Consider the following 21,028-nt stretch of genomic DNA (forward strand, 5'->3'; position numbering starts at 1 on the left):
TTAAATCAGATAATTTGTTGCTTTCCGAAAATTTGAGCCTAGTGTATCTCTAAACTCAACTCTTCTAAGACCTGACCCAGTAGCCTACCCTAGCAACTTTTCACACTGGGGCTCAGTTTTAATATTGATACCCATCAGTCTCAGTCAACATGGTCAATGGTCAGGGATGATGAGATGATGATGATGATGATTGTTGTTGTTGTTGTTGTTATTGTTTTATTGATTGAGCAGGACATTAGGTTGAAAACAGCTGTTCTAACCGACTGTCTCTTTGTACTGCTGTTTATTCTGTATGTGAAGATCTCCGCATGGCCGTGAGAAAACTGTAAAGAGAGTTATATTTTAATGCATTGGTGTAATATGTTTTGTGGGATTGTGTTTGTGTGTGTGCTTCCCTGGGTGTAATATCCCGTACCACGCATGTGCTGAGCATGTATTGGATTGGGTGTGACTCTCTCCGAGCGACTGCTTGTCCTTGCTTATGTGCTGTGCCTCCCCATCTTGAATGGATTAGACATCGGTGACGCCAGCTGAGCCCAACCCGGCCCCACTTGGCTGGCTGGAGAAGGAGGGAGGATCAGGGGTGCAGTGCCTAAAGATTTTGCTGGCATGCTTCCACTGCAAAAACATCAGCAGCTCCAGTTCTCTCAATGTCCCACAACGATTTATCCCTCTTGCTCAAGAGTGGTGCCCAGCTCTGCAGGGTCAAGGCAGGGCTGAAGCTGAGCGAATGGTGCCATTTCTCTCTGTCTTCTCTTCGGTGGCTTTCTCTGCATCTTTCAGCTTCTGTAGTAAAAGCAGGCCCCTCGCTCCCAGGAGACAGGCAGCCGAACAGACTGAAGGCAAACCGTTCTGGAATTACCAATGTGGCTGTTTTAGATCAAGGTGCTTTACATTCTGTTTTGCCATTTGCATTTCTGTATCTTTCTTCCCCAAACCGAAGAAGCCTTGAAGAGGCCTTACACTACAGTCCCCATCCCCTGCCAGGACTGAGATAATGCTTGCGGGTGATGGAAGTTGTAATACAAAATATCTGGAGATGTGCCTGATTGGAAAAGTCTACTTATCAGCCACTGCCTGTAAATCTGAGCTAGGCTAGCTGCTCGGTGCCAGAGGACCTGAAAGCTGATCCTAGTCTGGAGCAAGTAAAGTCAAATGAGATGCTGTGTTAATCACTGAAAGATTTGTGTTACTCACTGGTACTTAACAATAATAAACGGAAAGACCAATCAACTTTGCTTCTTCCTCTAAAGTTCATAGCTGCAGCTGGAATAGGAGACTCTTTATAACACTCCTTTTTTCATGCGAGGAGGGGAAAAAACCAGATTCCCCCCCACCCTGTTTCTAGACACGTGCCTATAGAATAGAATTTATTTATTTATTTATTTTATTTATTTATTCAATTTATATGCGGCCCCTCTCTGAAGACCCAGGGCGGCTCACAATACACTCAAAAAATCACTCAAAAAATACTTAAAAATTAAAAACATTAAAAACATTAAAACTCATTCACACCATTCATGGCCGGATCTCGTCAGATTGCAAAGCGAGATCAACGGCCCCAGGCCTGCTGGAAAAGCCAGGTCTTCACTGCTTTTCAGAAGGCCAATAGGGTGGAGATGGTCCGGACCTCAGGAGGTAACTGGTTCCAGAGAGCTGGGGCAGCCACAGAGAAGGCCCTCCCCCGCGGGCCTGCCAGCCGGCATTGTTTAGCTGACGGGACCTGGAGGAGACCAACTCTGTGGGATCTTACCGGTCACTGGGAGCTATGCGGTAGAAGGCGGTCTCGAAGATAACCTGGCCCTGAGCCACATAGGGCTTTAAAGGTAATAACCAACACCTTGAATTGTTACCGGAGACCAATAAGGAGCCAGTACAGCTCGCAGAGAATTGGTGTAATGTGGGTGTACTTAGGTGCACCCACGACAGCTCTTGTGGCTGCGTTCTGGACCAACTGTAGTGTCCGAATACTTTTCAAGGGTAGCCCCATGTAGAGAATTGTTGGCCAATGCAAGAAAAGTACTTTGTGAAACGACACGTCAAAATGTTGACAGCAGGAGAAGAAATGGAATAGAAGATGAGAATCACAAATGTTAAGAGGGAATGGATTGGAAGAAATGCAGCTCACATCTTTAAGAATGCCAGGTTGCAACACTAGAAGCATTTATGTATCATTTAAGTAGGAGGCAACAGAGCCAGACGTTTTATCATCTATTCCTCCCCTTGATTCTTCTGTTTATCCTTTTCTGGCCTGAAGCCATGCAAATATTCCTTATTCCAAGAGGGAGGGGGATAAATGGAAGCAGACTGGACAAGGTCTTATGCAGGGTAGTCCTTGACCATTCGCTTAGTGACCATTTGAAGTTGCAGCAGTGCTGGAAAAAAAAACGAGTTGCAACTAATCCTCCATGTTTACAACGGTCTCTGCATCCTCACAGCCTCATGGTCAAAATTTGGGCACTCAGCAACTGAGGGATCCTTGGTGCTCTCTAAGCTTGCTTGTTTCCTAGCAGACGTTTCATTACCCTGAGTAGGTAACATCATCAGTGCTAGGAAGGAGTGATGTTTGCTGTCAGTTTATATTCAGATGTCTTGCCTGTCTGGTTGAGGGTGAGGGGGCAGTCTTAGAGATTCTTTGGTTGGGCTGTTTACTGATGGCTCTTTAGCAGTTTCTTGACTGGGATATTGCTTACTTGACTGTTGGTTTTGAAGTTGACCGTGGAGTTAATCTATGTTGATCAGGGTGCTGATTACTGGTGGAGACGTGCTGGAATCTCAGCAACTGGCATGTCAGTTACAGTGTCCTGGGATGACATGGTCGCCATTTGCAACTTTCTCAGGTTCACTTAACAACCATGCTAATTACTTAATGACCCAAGCAAAAAAGAGTTATAATTGAGTATAACAATCGCCTGGTTGAGCACCGAAGTTCTTGTCCCAATTGTCATAAATTGAAGACTACCTGTACGCACATTCTGTGAATTGTAGTGTGGCAACATCTGCACCCAGTGTACATGTTGCTGTGAAGATATATCTGTGCTGAAAAGCATGATGGCATTTCATCAGTCATATTATTGTTTTTGCATATCTAATTGCAACCAGCCAAGCGAACCGGAGTGGAAGGGAGGAACACTGAGTACGGAGCCGTCACATCACGTCTCTTAAAATAATCCCAAGTGTGAATCAATATATATATATATATAAATTGCAATTCATTTGGGCCTCAAGGCTTGCCCCCTATTGAAATGAAGACTACAGGATAGGAGGAGGTCAGGAAGAAGCCCTGCCCTGGCACTTACTTAGAGGCAGAGAAGATCCAGAAGTATATCCATCTGCCCCACTTTTCTTCAGGTGTCAGCAGCAATTTTTAAAGGTTTCGCATGTACTTGGCAGAGGTACAATGCCTTGTTTGCTCCTGCCTTTTGCCTTTGGCACACTACTTTGAATTGGATTCTCTAATCCTGTGGGTGGCTGCCATGTAGATAATCTTTCCTGCATGTGTGGATATACAAAAAGAGGTGTGTCTGTGTGTATATATGTGTGCATCTCTCTCTCTCCCTCTCCCTCCCCCCTCTCTCCCTCTTTCTCTTTCTCTCCCCCTTTCCCTCTCTCCCACTCTCCCTCTCTTTCTCTCTCTCTCCCACTCCCTCCCTCTCTCTCCCTCTCTTTCTCTTTCTTTCTCTCTCTCCCTCCCTCTCTCCCTCTCTTTCTCTTTCTCCCTCTCTCTCCCTCTCCATCCCTCCCTCTCTTTCTCTTTCTCCCTCCCTCTCCCTCTCTCCCACTCTCCCTCTCTCTCTCTCCCTCTCCCTCTCTCCCTCCCTCTCTCTCCCTCTCTGTCCCTCTCCCTCCCTCTCCCTCTCTCCTCTCTTTCTTTTCTCCCTCTCTCCCTTCCTTTCTCTCTCTCTCTCCCTCTCCCTCCCTCCCTCTCTTTCTCTTTCTCCCTCCCTCTCTCCCTCCCTCTCTCTCCCTCTTTCTCCCTCTCCCTCTCTCCCTCTCTTTCTCTCTCTCTCCCACTCTCTCCCTCTCTCTCCCTCTCTTTCTCTTTCTCTCTCTCCCTCCCTCTCTCCCTCTCTTTCTCTTTCTCCCTCTCTCTCCCTCTCCATCCCTCCCTCTCTTTCTCTTTCTCCCTCCCTCTCCCTCTCTCCCACTCTCCCTCTCTTTCTCTCTCTCCCTCTCCCTCTCTCCCTCCCTCCCTCTCTCTCCCTCTTTCTCCCTCTCCCTCCCTCTCCCTCTCCTCTCTTTCTCTTTCTCCCTCTCTCCCTTCCTTTCTCTCTCTCTCTCCCTCTCCCTCCCTCCCTCTCTTTCTCTTTCTCCCTCCCTCTCTCCCTCCCTCTCTCTCCCTCTTTCTCCCTCTCCCTCTCTCCCTCTCTTTCTCTCTCTCTCACTCCCTCCCTCTCTCTCCCTCTCTTTCTCTTTCTCTCTCTCCCTCCCTCTCTCCCTCTCTTTCTCTTTCTCCCTCTCTCTCCCTCTCCATCCCTCCCTCTCTTTCTCTTTCTCCCTCCCTCTCCCTCTCTCCCACTCTCCCTCTCTTTCTCCCTCTCTCCCTCCCTCCCTCTCTCTCCCTCTTTCTCCCTCTCCCTCCCTCTCCCTCTCCTCTCTTTCTCTTTCTCCCTCTCTCCCTTCCTTTCTCTCTCTCTCTCCCTCTCCCTCCCTCCCTCTCTTTCTCTTTCTCCCTCCCTCTCTCCCTCCCTCTCTCTCCCTCTTTCTCCCTCTCCCTCTCTCCCTCTCTTTCTCTCTCTCTCACTCCCTCCCTCTCTCTCCCTCTCTTTCTCTTTCTCTCTCTCCCTCCCTCTCTCCCTCTCTTTCTCTTTCTCCCTCTCTCTCTCTCCCTCTCCATACCTCCCTCTTTCTCTTTCTCCCTCCCTCTCCCTCTCTCCCACTCTCCCTCTCTTTCTCTCTCTTCCTCTCCCTCCCTCTCTCTCCCTCTTTCTCCCTCTCCCTCCCTCTCTCTCCTCTCTTTCTCTTTCTCCCTCCCTCCCTCTCCCTCTCTCCCTTCCTTTCTCTCTCTCTCTCCCTCTCCGTCCCTCCCTCTCTTTATCTTTCTCCCTCTCTCTCTCCCTCCCTCTCTCTCCCTCTTTCTCCCTCTCCCTCTCTCCCTCTCTCTCCCTCTCTTTCTCTTTCTCCCTCCCTCTCCCTCTCTCCCTTCCTTTCTCTCTCTCTCTCTCTCCCTCTCCGTCCCTCCCTCTCTTTCTCTTTCTCCCTCCCTCTCCCACTCTCCCTCTCTTTCTCTCTCTCTCCCTCTCCCTCCCTCTCCCTCCCTCCCTCTCTCTCTCTCTCTCTCTCTCTCTCTCTGAGTGTATGCGTATGCATATGTGTATGTGTGTGGTCCCCAGCATATGACCTGGCAAGACAAAGTGCCCTCAAGGCTGAAAATGTTGCCCATCCCACCTGTGATTAGATTTGTTCCCTTTCTGATCGTTGGCTCCCCTATGATCCCATGAAATATAGGTTAACTCCGCCTCCCCCTTTCTGGGTGAGAAGATACTCCATATATTCTCCTCCTCCTCCTCTTTATTTTGCAAAAGAAAGTGCTTTTATACACAGAGCATCTAAAGTCTGTACTTGAAAGTACTTAACATGTGACAGGGAGATGGATTCTACATAAAATTCCAGGCTTAGAATTAATCCTTAAATGGACCACCAGAGAGGCTGTTTTCTATAGGTACAATACCAGCCTGCAATTAGACAAGCATATATTGAAATACCATTTCTGGGTGCTTTAAAGCATTCTGTCTATTTTCTGCGTATACAAACATTTTCATTCGCCCTTCTGACGGCTACATGCTGCAGTGTAAAGTGTACTGTATATGTGAGATACCACATGAATATTTCTGCATAGCTGCAAGATATTTTAAATGACTTTTTTTTTTTAGTATTCAGCTTTTCTTGAGTCAGAGATGAAGACTGAGATAAAATTTAGATGCTGATCTGTGCTTCTTATCAAAAGGTTATCATGTCAAAAGTTGTTCATTAAGCTGCTGGCACCTTAAGAAGCTGGCTGGTGTGTGTGTGTGTGTGTGTGTGTGTGTGTGTGTGTATGTATGTGTGTGTTTTGGTGGTTGAAATTGTTCAAGATTCAGCTCAAGCTGAAGGGTAAATGACAATACATCAAGATTACCTCTGGGTGTAAGTTGCCAGAACAGAAGTAAGAGAAAACTAAATGCTGTTCCATTACCGTGTTCCTCCTCTAGTGTAAATTGCCTGATGGGCAATTTAATTGATGACATAACATCACTTTTGTAAAACTCTGTTCATCAGATACACCAGGGGTGTCAAACTCGATTTCATTGAGGGCCGCATCAGGGTTGTGTCTCACTTTGGGGGGCTCGGATAGGCATGGCCAGCTCAACGTTATTCGTGTTTAGGGCGCCTGTGGTGGCCTGAGAGCTCTGCCATCTAAAACAGGCTCCTGAGCTCCGTTTTCTGCCACGATGACCTCCTGCAACTCTCTGCCAGCGAAGACGATGCTCAGGAGGGCCGCACGCAGCCCTCCTGAGCTCCATTTTCGCTGGCAGAGGCACTGCGGGCCGGCCCTTCACTATTTCCGGGGTGGCCCCGTGGGCCAGATCTAAGCACCCCCACGGGCTGGATCTAGCCCCTGGGCCTTGAGTTTGACACCCCTGAGATACACTGATCATTGATGCGCGCAAAGCTATCAAACACAAAAACATGCAGCATCCCAAAGACGAATAATGTTGGAGAGATAAAGAATTTCTAAGTATTGTGCAAAGCACGCAGTAATGGAGTTTTGCTTACCAGCGTCAACATAATACAACTGTCACTTGAGCTCAGTATATAGGATGCCTACCAGTGGTGGGTTTCTACCGGTTTGCCCTGGTTCAGGCTCCGCCCACCTACCTGGACATCATCACGGAAGCTCTGCGCATGCGCAGAATCACCACATGCTCACTTCACGCGCACGCACACACTCACAGTCCCAAACCGGTAGCGAAGGTAAGTGAAAACCACTACTGATGCCTACTGCTGGCTAGAAAGTGCTAAATGCTTATCTGTCCATGCACCTAAAAGCATACTAACATAACCTGTGCTTCAGAATAGCTTCAGATAATGGAAAGAACTGTGGCACATAATTCTCTTTTTTCATTAGATATCACAGTACAGGTAATGAATATTCAAAGAGAGAATGTAGGCGTTTCTGGGGTATGGCTAATCAATAGAAAGGTGATGATCTGCTTGGATTGGATAAAATATTTCTTTCAGAAGTAATAAATTAAGTGCCACTTTCTCCAGTGCATTTTCTAAGCTAGGGGAAGGAAGAACCTTCCGTAGCATCTGAATGTAACAAAGAGAAGGAACATTCTATTGCTTGATAAAGATAAATCTATTTTTTTTCCAGAACACAGCACAACAGAACAGAACAAAACTTGAAGGATAGAGGAGAATAATTGTAGCTCAGGGCTGAACTGTGAAGTCCTTGATGCTCTCTGAACTTGATTGTTTTCTTGCAGACATTTCATTACTAAACTGGAAACTTCTAGCACTTTACCTAGTTAGGCAATAAAACATCTGCAAGAAAATAACCAAGCTGAGAGAGCACCAAGGACCCCACAAACTCAAAGGAGTCTTGCTATAGTCCAGAGTTTCATGCGCTGATGTGGTCGTGGCTGGATCATTTGAATTTCTCATGTCGGAGTCAAATGGAGGTATGCAGTTACCATCCAGATTCAATTCTTCTTTCTGGGACCTTTTTCAACATTGTGTATCTCAGTGATGTGTTTCAAACATCTCTGTGTTTCAAAAAAAAAAGGATGGCTGGCGCATCACTAAGGATGCTTCCCTCTACAATGGGTTAGCAACAGAGACGTGAATTGCAGGTTGCCATTTTGGAAGAACTCATACGATTGCTTTACTGACATTGAATCTCTTTGCTATTTAGCTGTCTGGTCCTTGCTTGTCATAAGAACATAAGAAACCCTTAACTGGATCACATCGAAGGCGTATCTAATTATACATTCTGTATCACAAAAGTGGCTAACCACAAGCATCCAGGAAATTCACAACAGGAGATGTGAATGATGGTCCCCTTCATTCCCTTGGTGCTTCATAGGATCAGTGGGGAGCAAAGGGTCCCCAAATGAGTGGTGGGATTCAAAATTTTTTGCTACTGATTCTGTGAGCGTGGCTTGGTGGGTGTGGCATGGCTTGGGCATGGCAGGGGAAGGATACTGTAAAATCTCCATTCCCACCGCACTCCAAGGGAAGGATACTGTAAAATCTCCATTCCCACCCTACTCCAAGGGAAGGATACTGCAAAAATCCCCTTTCCCTCCCCGTTCCAGGGGAAGGATACCCCAAGAATATTTTTCTCTCCAAAGTAGTATGAAAAATTCCCTGTTGTATATGAGCTACTTCTTTAAGCCATTGCCCTTTGGTCAGTATTGCATACTTGAGGGGCTCGTAACAGTTACTACTGTAGGTGGGCTATTTTCAGCAATATTTATCTTTTAAATGAAAAGTGAAGGAATGAATCTAGGACCTTTTGCATGTAAAGCCTCCTTTCTTCAGTGGTACAGCTGTGCTACTGTTCACCCCATTAGTAAGCAGCCGAACAGAACAGAACCGAACCAGAACCAGAACCAGAACCAGAACAGAACAGAACAATAGAGTTGGAAAGGACCTTGGAGGTCTTATAGTCCAACCCCCTGCTCAGGCAGGAAACCCTATACCATTTGAGACAAATGGTTGTCCAATCTCTTCTTAAAAGCCTCTACAGATGGAGCACCCACAACTTCTAAAGGCAAGCTGTTACACTGGCTAATTGTTCTGACTGTCAGTAAATTTCTCCTTAGTTCTAGGTTGCTTCTCTTCTTGATTAGTTTCCATCCATTGCTTCTTGTCCTGCCTTCAGGTGCATAGCTAGACTCCCTCTTCTATGTGGCAACTCCTGAGATATTGGAACACTGCTATCATTGTCACCCCTAGTCCTTCTTTTCATTAAACTAGACATACCCAATTCCAGCAACCGTTCTTTATATATTTTAGCCTCCAGTTCCCTAATCCTCTTTCTTGCTCTAACTCTAAACCACACTGAGAATGGTGTGACGTAGGTTGTAGGAAGTGTGGTTTTGACTGTATTTGTAGTGATACGGTATTAATAATGGCATTAGCCTATCCCCAGGTGTAACATATTTGTTTAGAAAGGCAGGCAGATGTTATTTTTAAATGCTGGCATCTGCCAATGCATGGCAAACTGGATATAATGGTATCCTTAGTGGCCTTATGAATTTTGTCCCCATCAGCAAGTATTATTCCCCAATGACTAGACCATGAAAGATGTAGCTCTTGAGAACTGTAATTATGAAGTTGGGTAGGGTAGTTACTTTGGGCTTCACATATTACATTCAGTCAAATTGTGGTTGTTGGTTTTGGCTGTTAGTGTGATGTGCAGATGAAAGAATGGAACCAGGAAATAAATTATAGTTTGGATGGGTGGTACATCACAATCTAAAAATCTTAGTTTCTTGCTGGGTTACTAATGACCATTTTCGTTTAGCATTATTTGCACATAGGGATGTGTTCATTTGCAATCACTGGCTTATTCCTGGTTTGTTTGTTGTTGTTTGTTGTTGTTGTTGTTGTTTTTCAACTAGGGCATAAGTCAGTCTGGAATCCAGGCACAAAAACACGAGATAGGAACTGTGAAAAAGGAGGGAAAACAGAGCAGGGATGAATTAAATTATGATCACTTTATTTGCAACCTTGGCTTCTTTTCCACATGATGTGTAAATAAATCATGGCTTAGTATAAAGTAGGAGTGCAGTTTTAATTGTTCTCATAGCATGAATAAATCTTTTTAGGGTTGAACAAGTCTTAGATGTTTCTTTTTCTCTTTCTTTCATGGTTTTCAGAGTATCTTTGTCCTTTTCCATGAGGGCCAAACTAGAAAAGGCACCAATATTAATGGGCACAAGTGGCCTTTTTAAAATAAACTGCAAGTATAACCAGTGATTGAACAAGTGATTGAACCGTGATGTGAAGAGAGGAATTTTACGATTTTGTCTCTCTGTGGTTCCACTTCAAAGGAGACAGTATAGGGAATAAGAGCAGAGGATTATAGACTGTCCCAGTGTAGCTTCCCCTGCTGTTGGAGCTATCCGAGAAAGGATCTATCAGTAGCCGAGCTACTCCAAGTAGTCCTCGACTTACAACAGTTCATTTAGTGACTGTTCAAAGTTATGATGGCACTGAAAAAAGTGACCGATGACTGTTTTTCACAGTATACGACCTTTGCAACATCCCCAGGATCGTGTGATCAAAATTCAGCTGCTTGACAACCGGTTCATGTTTATCACCATTGCTGTGTCCCAAGATCGTGTGATCCCCTTTCCGACAAGCAAAAGTCAATGGGGGAAGCCAGATTCACTTCATAACCAGGTTACTAACTTATCAACAGCAGTGACTCACTTAAACCACTGAGCAGCGGTGAAATCCCCCCTCTGGTTCTATCCGGTTCGCCGAACTGGTAGCACCAGTGAGAGGATCCGCCCATCCTCCAGGATGTCATTACATCCCTTTTTTTTATCCTCTGTGCATGTGCAGAAGAGGCACGCATGCGCATAATGCATGCGCACTCCCGCACGCTCCCATTCCCGAATCGGTAGCACAGGTAAGTGGATTTCACTGCTGCCATTGAGGCACGAAAGATCGTAATAGGGGACAAAGCTCACTTAATAAATGCCTCATGTAACAGCAGAAATCTTGGGCTCTGTTGGGATATTTATTTATTTATTTATTTATTTATTTATTTATTTATTTATTTATTTATTTATTGTTAAATTTGTACACCGCCCTTCTCCCTGAGGACTCAGGGCGGTGAACAGCCAAGTAAAAACATAAACTACAAACATTAAAATACAATTAAAAAAATATATATAAATTTGGCCCCATGATTAAAAACAATAACAAACAATTAAAAACAGTATGTCGAGGACTGCCTGTATGCCAGGACTAGATCACAATCCACAGGAACAAAAGAGGGAAGAGACTCCCAGAATGTGAGCAGCAATGCAAAGGACAGACAAATGTGCGGTGATGATGGTGGGAGAACAGGACAGGAGATCTGTCTTGTTGGAACAGGCTGTCTTGCCTAATAAGCCTGCAGCATTTATTGGAGGTGGGGGGCAACCAGTCCAGACAGGACTGCTCAAGCCTCTCCATCGAATTGGGTTGGAGGTGGAAGCCTTCCTGTTGTACCCTGGAGCTCTCTACTTCACAGCAGGGCTGTCTTAACACATGGGCCTGATGGGTACTTGCCCGCATGGGCCCCATAAGCATAGGGGCCCCATACTAATCTGTGTATGTTAATCCTTCAATGCACCTTGTATCATATACATACAGCAACTGTATGGCTTACTGAGTATTATTGTGTTTTTCAAGCCTCGTGTATTGTTGAAATGTTTACTGTGTTGATTAGTTGTTGCTGAACAGCATGTTTTTAATGTTTCAACCCCGATTTTGTTGGGAGCACCAATAAAATAAATATAATGTTTAATTTTATCGACCATTTACATTTTTATTCCTGTGAGTAGTTGTCCTTGGGGCCCCAGAACACTGCTTTGCCCGGGGCCCATAATGCTGTTAAGACGGCCCTGCTTCACAGATCCCCAACACAGACTGTTGGGGCTGAGTATTTTGCTGCAGCAAGTCAGGGATTTGGAGACCTGAATTCCTTCACCCCTCTCTATGCAACTGAGGAAAGATGCAATTGTTAAAAGAGTGAGCCCCTTGTCTTGCTGCTTAGGTGCATTTCTTACTTTCTGGTAAATGTGAGTTAGCGATGGCAGGGGTGGGGGTGGGGGTAGGTATGAGAGGCATCTCTTTCTAAATATATTCTCCTTCAATCTGCCCCATCAAGATCTCAAGATCCGGAATTCAAGAAAAGATGAACCATTTGTGTTTTTCCCCCTGGATCAGCGGGGTAGTTTTCATAATGAGGTGGCTTTTCATACTTCAGCTAGCATGTTCAAAGTTGCCAAATCACACAGGCCGTGCTTTCCCAGGGCCAGTGGTTGGTATGAGCATGGCACAGGTTCAAATGCTCTAAAAATGAGAATTTAGTGGCACTAGTGCCTGCCAGCAGGTAAAGGTAAAGGTAAAGGTTCCCCTCGCACATATGTGCTAGTCGTTCCCGACTCTAGGGGGCGGTGCTCATATCCGTTTCAAAGCTGAAGAGCCAGCGCTGTTCGAAGACGACTCCATGGTCATGTGGCTGGCATGACTAAATGCCAAAGGTGCACGGAATGCTGTTACCTTCCCACCAAAGGTGGTCCCTATTTTTCTACTTGCATTTTTTACGTGCTTTCGAACTGCTAGGTTGGCAGAAGCTGGGACAAGTAACAGGAGCTCACCCGATTACATGGCACTAGGGATTCAAACCACTGAACTGCCAGCCTTTCGGTCAACAAGCTCAATGTTTTAGCCACTGAGCCATCGCGACCCTTGCCAGCAGGTGGTCTAGTGTAAATACTTATCATGTCCAAGGTGGAGGATATAGTATATATAATCACCACCTCCAGGAGACAACATGTGGTGTTCTTTAAAAATAGCAGTCTTGAGAACTCTTATGGAATCAGTGGAAGGGACTTAGCTCCTGGCGTTTCTAGGCGGGACTAGAAAAGTTTTAGTCTTAAACCGATGGAGTCGGCTACCGATTTATACAGACAATAGTGAGCTACGGGGATCTGAGTCGATACGAGGTGGTTGTCTAGTATTTGGATACAGGTAGTTCTCAACTAACAACAGTTCATTTAGCGACTGTTCAAAGTTATAACAGCACTGAAAAGAGTGACTTTGACCTTTTTTCACACTTACAACGGTTGCAGGAACCCCACGGTCACATGATCAAAATTCAAACGCTTGGCAGTTGGCTTGAATTTATGACGGTTGCAGTGTCCCAGGGTCATGGATCCCCTTTTGTGACTTATTATTATTATTATTATTATTATTATTATTATTATTAATTAAATTTTTATACCGCCCTTCTCCCGAAGGACCTTCTGACAAGCGACGTCAATGGGGAAGCCAGGTTCACTTAAACAACTTTTTTACTAACTTAACAACTGCAGTGATTCACATAACAAATGTGGCAAGAAAGGTTGTAAAATGGGGGGGGGGCAAAACTCACTTAACAAAGATCTCACTTAGCAACAGAAAGTTTGGGCTCCATTGGGGTCGTACGTTGAGGACTCCCTGTATTGACTTATTTGTCAAAGCTCAGGAGAAATCACCAAAAAAGAGACATTTTTAGGATCCTCCCAAAGTGTTGGTACTACAGTGCCGAGAATTCCGTGCCAATGTCTGGAGGGCACCAGGTTGAAGATCTACGCTGGGCAGGGTCAATCGTATTATCTGAGGTCACTGCTTCCTTTAAAGCCATGTGGACTGATAGTGCCTTGTAAAAAAAACTTCCTTGGCACTTTAACAATTGCATAAGGCTAAGCATGGGTGGGGGTAGAGAAGGAAGAGATTAAGAGGAGGTGGTAAGCCAATTTACAAGGAAGATTTCTCTCCTCTTACTGGTCTTTACTTAGAGCAAAGATGTACCAAGATCTCCAGGCTTCAGTGTGAAAGCTGAGATGCGCCCTCATCCCGAAGCCCTCCAAAAGTTGGTACCCCAGGTTAATTTCTAATATGACAGAAGGGAGAATTTACTGAACGGATTGTATTTAACTCTGTTTATTTAAGGGTAATGACATTTAGTTTTTTCTCCCCTGGTCCCACCTTTTGGAACAGGACCCTGTGGGCACCCTGTGGAAAACCCAGAGAGACTCGGAGATTAGTTGGATCGACTCCCCCGACATGGCAAAGCTGCTGGACAAAATTGTGACCCGCAAATGCACTCACAAAAGTGTTGTGTGTGTAGTGGAAAGGTTCGCCCTCAGAGCGTGACAGGCAGAGAGTTAACTGGAGGGCTGTTGGGCTTTTTTAGACAACCCCCCCCCCCGAGTGCTGGTACACAACGTCTGTCCGTTTTTGGGGTCTCTGTGGGTGACGGGCGGGCTCCGGTCGCATCCTGGCTTGGTGGAGGAAGCCGCTGGGCTGTGGGACATGGGAACATGTCCCACAGCCCAGCTGTGACAGGCGCCTGGGCGCAGGGGGAGCGGCAGCGGCGGCGGCAGCGAGAGGAGGAGAAGAGAGAAAATATTTTCCGTGTCTTCGCCTGAAGTCATTCTGTGGTTTTTGAAAAAATGTGCTGTATATTTTCAGGGCTGTGTCACATGATCTACTAGGGTTATGAATAGCCGAGTATAATGATTTCTTAGCGAACGTTAAAAAAAAAAGAGAGAGAGAGAGAGAGAGAGATTCTCAACGCGAGGGAGGCTCCTACTCGCCCAGGAGCAGCGGGGAGAGACGGGACGTGGAAAGTTCCCGGAGCTCCAGGTGTCTCTCGGGGTGTCCCACCCCACCCCACCCCAGCTCGTCTGTAGCCTGCCCGGGCAAACAGGTGAGTGGACAAGTTGGCTGGGCCTTGAGCTGAGGTGGGAGGTCAGATCCCCTGATTTGGCGCTTGGATTTCTGGGCTGGTCCGCTTTCTTTTTGAGTTTCCAAGTCTTCGAGTGCGGCGCGGTGGGTGATCCCGTGGAAGGGGGAAGGTCTTCTTGAAAGAGAGAGAGAGAGAGAGAAAGAGAGAGGGAGGGAGGGAGGGAGAGAGAGAGAGATTTGTATGTCTGAAATGGATCTAAACACACACACACACACACACGGGGCAGAGACTGTGTCAGAGCCGCCCTGTGATGGATGTGTCCGGGACTCCTTATGAATGGCAGGAACCCTGGCTCTGAGAAACTGTGAGAATGACAAAGTTGGGGTAAGGATAATTATATGTAGATATGTGTGGTTGGTGGTGTCTGTTTGGACAGAGGACCCCTCATGTGGGTGGACTCCAGTTTGATAAGCTTGGACAACCCAGTTGCCTTCCTTCTCCCCCCCCACCCCCTCTCCTCCTTCAAATTCCCTTCCCATTCAGTGTGTGGAGTAATGTCTCCTCTGAATACTGAATTGCCCTGAGCCTGGAAAGGTGTTGAAACCTTGGCTGCTTTCAGTCATCATCGGCACATCTCTCACTGAGAGTATTCAGAAGTGCGGGGTGGGCAATTAGAGAGGCAATTTGTGATTGCAGAAGGAAGCATCTCTCTCTCTCTCTCTCTCTCCCTCTCTCCCCTCCCTCCACCTAGTCCCCTAGGACCATTTCTTTTCCCTCTTGAATACCTGAACAAAGTTTTTTTTTCAAAGTTGAGGGGGCAGGCGGCGAGGGATTACTTTGTGAATGTTTGCGGAAGGAGAAGGGGTGTGGCAGCCCATACTGTCTCTAAGAAAAGAGTGCCCGGCATCTGTAAGTTTTTGTGGGAAAGCGCTCGGCTTCGGCCGGAAAAAGTGTTGTAGTGGTGGGTGGCTGTGGATTAGGTGGGGCAGCTTTGGGCCTGTGCTCCAGATGCCTAGACCATTATACCATGGTGCTAGTCTTTATTTTATTATTTTATTTTATTTTATTTTATTTTATTTTATTTTATTTTATTTTATTTTATTTTATTTTATTTTATTTTATTTTATTTTATTATTTTATTTTATTTTATTTTATTTTATTATTTTATTTATTTTATTATTTTATTTTATTATTTTATTTTCTTAAACCTTTAGCTACTATGAATAACTTTCCTCTCCTCCAAATGTTATTCAAATCCTTGAATGGGTCAATTAAACTAGGGTCCCATCTTGACATATATTGCTAAAATAGCAAACAGATTGTTCCGATTTCATTGTCGGATTGTTTCTGCTAGGGATAGGAAAAGAACAAAGTAAACTTTCCTGTAGTTTCATCCTGGCGCAGACCTTTTCGGCCATACTCTTATTTTTGACTTGCTATCAAGCCAGTATTGCTCCATGCTATCTTCATGTAAGAGAAGGACTTGCATACATAATTAACTCATCCATCCATCCGTTCATCCATCCATCCTTTATAGTCATCTTGCTGCTCTCTAATCTTTCCTCTTCTGCATCTCCTTGCTGCTTATATAAGTACCACTCTTGTGTAGATTATTGACTGCACAATAGGCTTGCTTGATGGCTGTGGTGGCTAGCAGCCTATCTGCTTGGATTTGTTCTGTTGAGTAGGCAACAAATCTGTTTCCTTGGCAATCTTCTGTAGATGCCTGCCTAGCAACAGAACCAATTTTCAGGCCCAGATGTCTGGACCTCAATAAAAGATATGATGGTGTATAGGATTCCAAAAATAATGAGGCCAATATGTCTGTGCTAGGAGCCAATTAAATGCAGATCTAAAAAGTCTCCATTATGTCTCTGTTGGACTGTTTTGTATATATTAACATATTGATGTTAAGGTTTTGATTGGAAAATGGAACCAGGCTGGATGGTACAGTCTGGATCTTTTAAATGAGCACCCCCTAAAGGAAAATTTGAGGATTGCTCCCCAAGTTCAATTACATTGTCAATTCTCTTTCTGTCACATTTGTTATGTATCTGAGCATCTTCAATTGTCCTGTACAGAAAGGTGGAGTGACAGTTCCTGTTGTAACTATAAGGGATATGAGGCTGAGATATATAAAGGTCATTCGATTTATTAGTCAGAACAACAATGAAATAAATGGATGCACAGATTTTCCAAATTGGGTGGAGTGAAAATTGCAGCATATGAACATTTCGTGTTGGTGAACATTGATTCTTCTTGCTTTCTTCATTTGCTGCCTGTTTAATTACAAAGCAGAACTTGTTTCTGCTCCCCTTTGATTAGTGCAGAATAAAAAAAAAGGGAACATGGTATTTCTGCCTAGCCTACTAAAATTGCTTTCGGATGGGCCCCTAGAACCCTCCTGTCTCAGGATTCAGACTGTTTCTCACATGGCAGACAAGGACCTACAGTGAGACATTAAAAAAAGAAAACCCAGAATATCCTTTGGGATCCTTTTTACTGTTACTTTTGGTTCCATGGAATGCTCCCTTTATGTTTTTCATTAGTAGCAGCATTTGGCCAAAAATAAACTGTTAAAAAGGATGAAATTAAAGGCAGGCTTATAAATAAAGCCATGATGGATAAAATCTGTATCCAGGCAAACCAAGTTGGAAGGTGCAATAAAAACTCTTTTTTTAACATTGGGCCACAGTAGACTGAAAGAAGTATCCATGTCTCGGAACTTTTGCAGATTGAGTAGCTTTCTGCTTTGATCTTGTCCAAGCTCTTTTTTGTGTCTTTCTCACTTAATTCAGGATACCATGTACTTCTGCCCATGTCATCATCTTAATAATGAGGCTAAGACTAAAAGATATGGACTGGACAGTAATCATCATCTGAGCATGGTTAAGGATGGTTTAGGCTTAGAACCCAGATATCCATTTGAGTTACAATAAAACACCTGCACTCTTGTCTTCTTCTTAGATGTTTCTTTGCTAATTGCTATAGTTGTGTTTGTTTTTGATTTCTCCCATCAAGAATAGTCACAAAATTGAAAAATATTGGGCTTTAAATTGCTCCCAGACATGTATGAGACAATCTTATTTGAGCGCAGAGTTGGACAAGATGAACATTAAAACCTTTTGTATGGTTTTTGGTTTTCATTTAAAAGTTGTCTCTCGCCTTCTGCTTATCTTTTCTATTTGTTACACACTTTGCAAAGCTTTATTCCTTTCCTTTATTCCTTCAACATTGTCCTGTACCTCCAAAGCCTGTTGGGCACAGTTTTTTTTTCCCCTTATATGGTTGATGGAGTTGACTCTCTTCTCTACCCTATTTCCCCCAAAATAAGACATCCCCTGATAATAAGCCCAATCGGGCTTTTTAGCACATGGCAATAAGGCCAAGCACTTATTTCAGGGTTCAAAAAAGTATAAGACAGGATCTTATTTTTGGGGAAACACAGTAGTCAACTATGACTAGAGTGGAACATGCCATTTAGCTTAACCTGTTCTTAGAAGGTGTGCCTAGATCCATATTTATACAGTGTTATAACTTCTTAGCACAAGAAGAGTGTTCCTTTTTATCTCATCTCCATTGCATAGAATATGCTGTGTTTACTGAAACGGTCACTGTTGCATAAACAGAACATATCAAAAGTATGGTAGCCAGATATCATCTTTGTTCTAATAAAGCTGTTCTGAAAAACTCCCACAGATATTTTCTGTCTAAGAGTCTTTGCCCACTTGCTAATCTTTACCCACTAATCATAGCACAAATGTGCCCACATCTTTTTCTCTCTCTTTTTTTTTTGGCCATATTCTCCTGAGATTGCCTTCATCTCATTTCCAATCCATGAATGGACAAGCATAACAGACTTAGCTGTACTAAGGTAGACATCCTTGGCACAGTTCAAGGCAGCCTGCAGATGTGTGAAATTTGTTAGGTTTTGCCTATTACCTTTGAGGATGAGTGAGTAAGTGAGTGAGATCAGAGACCATAGAGGCTAGATTAGAGAAAACAATGGGAACAGTCAATGTTTTGAGGATATAGTTTTCTGCTGATTCAAGGATAGGTGGATAGAATTTTGACTCAGCGACAGAGAAAGTCTTTTTAGAGTAATACTTCTAAAGCACGATCCAGATTTATGGTGGCCAGCCACTTCTGAAGAATACAATGAATGCAGCTGAAGATGCTTCGTTCCAAGAATATTTCCCTATTTCGTTTCTTCCCATTTACAGAGGATCTAGAAAAGGGTTCTAGAGTACCCATCTCATCAGCTTAGAAATGACCTCAGCCAGGCCTTTGAGAAGGAAAACAAGCAACACTGCACACTGTTCATGGCAGAGAATGATCAATAATTGTGGGCAATGTGTCATTCAATTTTTTATTTTTTATTTATTTATTTGTCGTACATATTAGATAATATATATAAGTATAAGCATGGACTGAATACATAAAATGAATACAAATAAAGGGAAGATTAGGACAGGGACGGTAGGCACGCTGGTGCTCTTATTCACGCCCCTCTTACAGAACTCTTAGGAATGTGGTGAGGTCAACAGTAGTTAAAATTTTGGGGGTTTGGGGATGAAACCACAGAGTCAGGTAGTGCATTCCAGGCATTGACCACTCTGTTGCTGAAGTCGTATTTCCTGCAATCGAGTTTGGAGCGGTTCACTTTAAGTTTGTATCTATTGTGTGCTTGTGTATTGCTGTGGTTGAAGTTGTGGTTGTCATTACTGGCCTTATTAAGAGACTATACATTCCTAGGAGAAATCCAGGGGTTTTCAAAACACGTTATTGGCTAACCAACTTAAGAATCTAAGAATATATTGGTGGGGGGAGGGAATAAAAAATAATGTGGAGCTGAAATGTATTGCTTGATTTGTACCTCTTGGCCATGTGGAGTTAGCTGAAATTTCCTGCATAACAAGTGCAGTTTACTCTGGGCAGGTAACAGGACGTGATGTGCAAAAGGACTACAGGTCTCCTATTTCTTTAAGTGGAGATTACTGTATATTTGCCCTGGCAAGCCAGCCGGGTCCATAATTCTGGTAGTACTAGTGTACTAAATAGACTAAGTATGAATTGTGTAATTTGTAGTCTAATCTACCCAAAATTGTTAAATTGGGATTGATGATTGAAAAACAATTGTGGGTTAATTTCTAATAGGAGAACTAGCTAATGTAAGATTATGTCAGTTCCTGATTCCCATGGGTCATGGAAAATATGTATGTATGGAGAATAGAAAATATATGAAGGCTTGAATAAAAAATTGACAATGTCTGAAGGTAGGACATTTACTCCGTGTAGCTCTCTCCCTCTCGCATGATTTACAGTGCCTCTGTTGGGTTTCATTTTGGACTCTGAACAAGGTAAACAAGGCATGGAAATATAGTCAATTCACATAATTCTGTGACTAATTAGGTTAACTTAGCATAGACAGTTGTGTGTATCACTAGCCCTTCTTTGCTCCCTTTGCTTGCATAACTTTCTTCTGGCAAAAAAAGACTACTTAAAGAATTGGTCCCTAACCAAAATAAACGTGAATGTACTCTTCTTTTCTTCCCACTGATACTGCATTGAGTAGAAAGGTAACAATGATTTTTAACAAAAAAATTTTTTTAAAAAAACATTGGCAAGTCTGGATCTGGCAATGGAAAGGTAGAGAACTGTGTAAGCATGAGAAAGAAACTCAAAATTGATTTTGTTTGGTATTATGTGAGACAGAGAAACTCTGACTTTTTAAATAGTCTCTTATTATACAATAAAACAATCTACATCTACATTACATTACTACATCTACATTAAAAGGGTTGGCAATCAATCCTCTAGATCAGCGGTCACCAACCGGTGATCCGCGGACCACTGGTGGTCCACGAGAAAATTTTGGTGGTCCGCAGAAAAATTATTTGCATTTTTTAAAATTGCACTAAGTACTATTTAGCTTTTTAAAAAACTCATATTAGTGGTCCACGGGATTTAAAATTATGGATTTTGTGGTCCCTAAGGTCCAAAAGGTTGGTGACCCCTGCTCTAGATCAGTGGTGGTATTCAGCAGATTCTATCTAGTTTGGGCAAACCGGTAGCGGTGGCTGAAGGAGGCTCCACCCACCTGCCCAGACGTCATCAGATCCCATTTTTGACGTTCTGCGCATGCGCAGAAGGTCCTACGCATGCGCATAAGTTGGCATGTGCGAGCAAAGTGCTAACGCACACGGGCGCTCACATTTACAAACTGGTAGTGAAGGTAAGCGAATACCACCCCTGCTCTAGATCAAACTTCCATAATCTGAAATGCCCCTTTCCAACCATTGGATTAACACCTGAAATTCTATTTTAACTATAGCAAAGCAAATCTAAGACCTCTTGAGCGCATCAGGCTAGATCAAGGAGTTTTGAATTAGTTAAGAGGTTGCACTATGGTATCTCAGCTTTCAAAATATTTTTTTATGCAGTGAGCAACCGTGGACTGCAGTTCCTGTCATCCCAATAATGCGGTCAGAGAATGATGAAACTTGCTATCTGGACAATTGTAGGAAATGTTAAAGGTATGGGATTTGAGTGGGAAGAAGGAGTTTCCGAGAAGCTACCTTGTTT

The 21,028-nt window shown here is 43.8% G+C and overlaps 1 protein-coding gene across 4 annotated transcripts in view; it reads left to right on the forward strand.

Annotated features, from left to right (window-relative positions):
• Positions 1-13,863: 13,863 nt before the first annotated feature.
• Positions 13,864-21,028, forward strand: part of RARG (retinoic acid receptor gamma) — a 156,146-nt gene continuing 148,981 nt past the window's right edge. The window contains exons 1-2 of one of the 4 annotated variants that reach the window (XM_087886719.1): positions 14,086-14,464; positions 20,887-20,979. The gene's annotated coding sequence lies outside the window, so the exon portion shown is untranslated. Of the gene's footprint in view, positions 14,465-14,598; positions 15,353-20,886; positions 20,980-21,028 lie in introns of those variants that run through there. The other 3 variants (XM_034419157.3, XM_087886721.1, XM_034419159.3) reach the window with 3 other exon arrangements.

The sequence above is a fragment of the Pantherophis guttatus genome, chromosome 2 (genome assembly GCF_059756535.1).
Source record: "Pantherophis guttatus breed Tessera chromosome 2, ASM5975653v1, whole genome shotgun sequence".
In the NCBI taxonomy this organism is placed as follows: Eukaryota; Metazoa; Chordata; class Lepidosauria; order Squamata; family Colubridae; genus Pantherophis; species Pantherophis guttatus.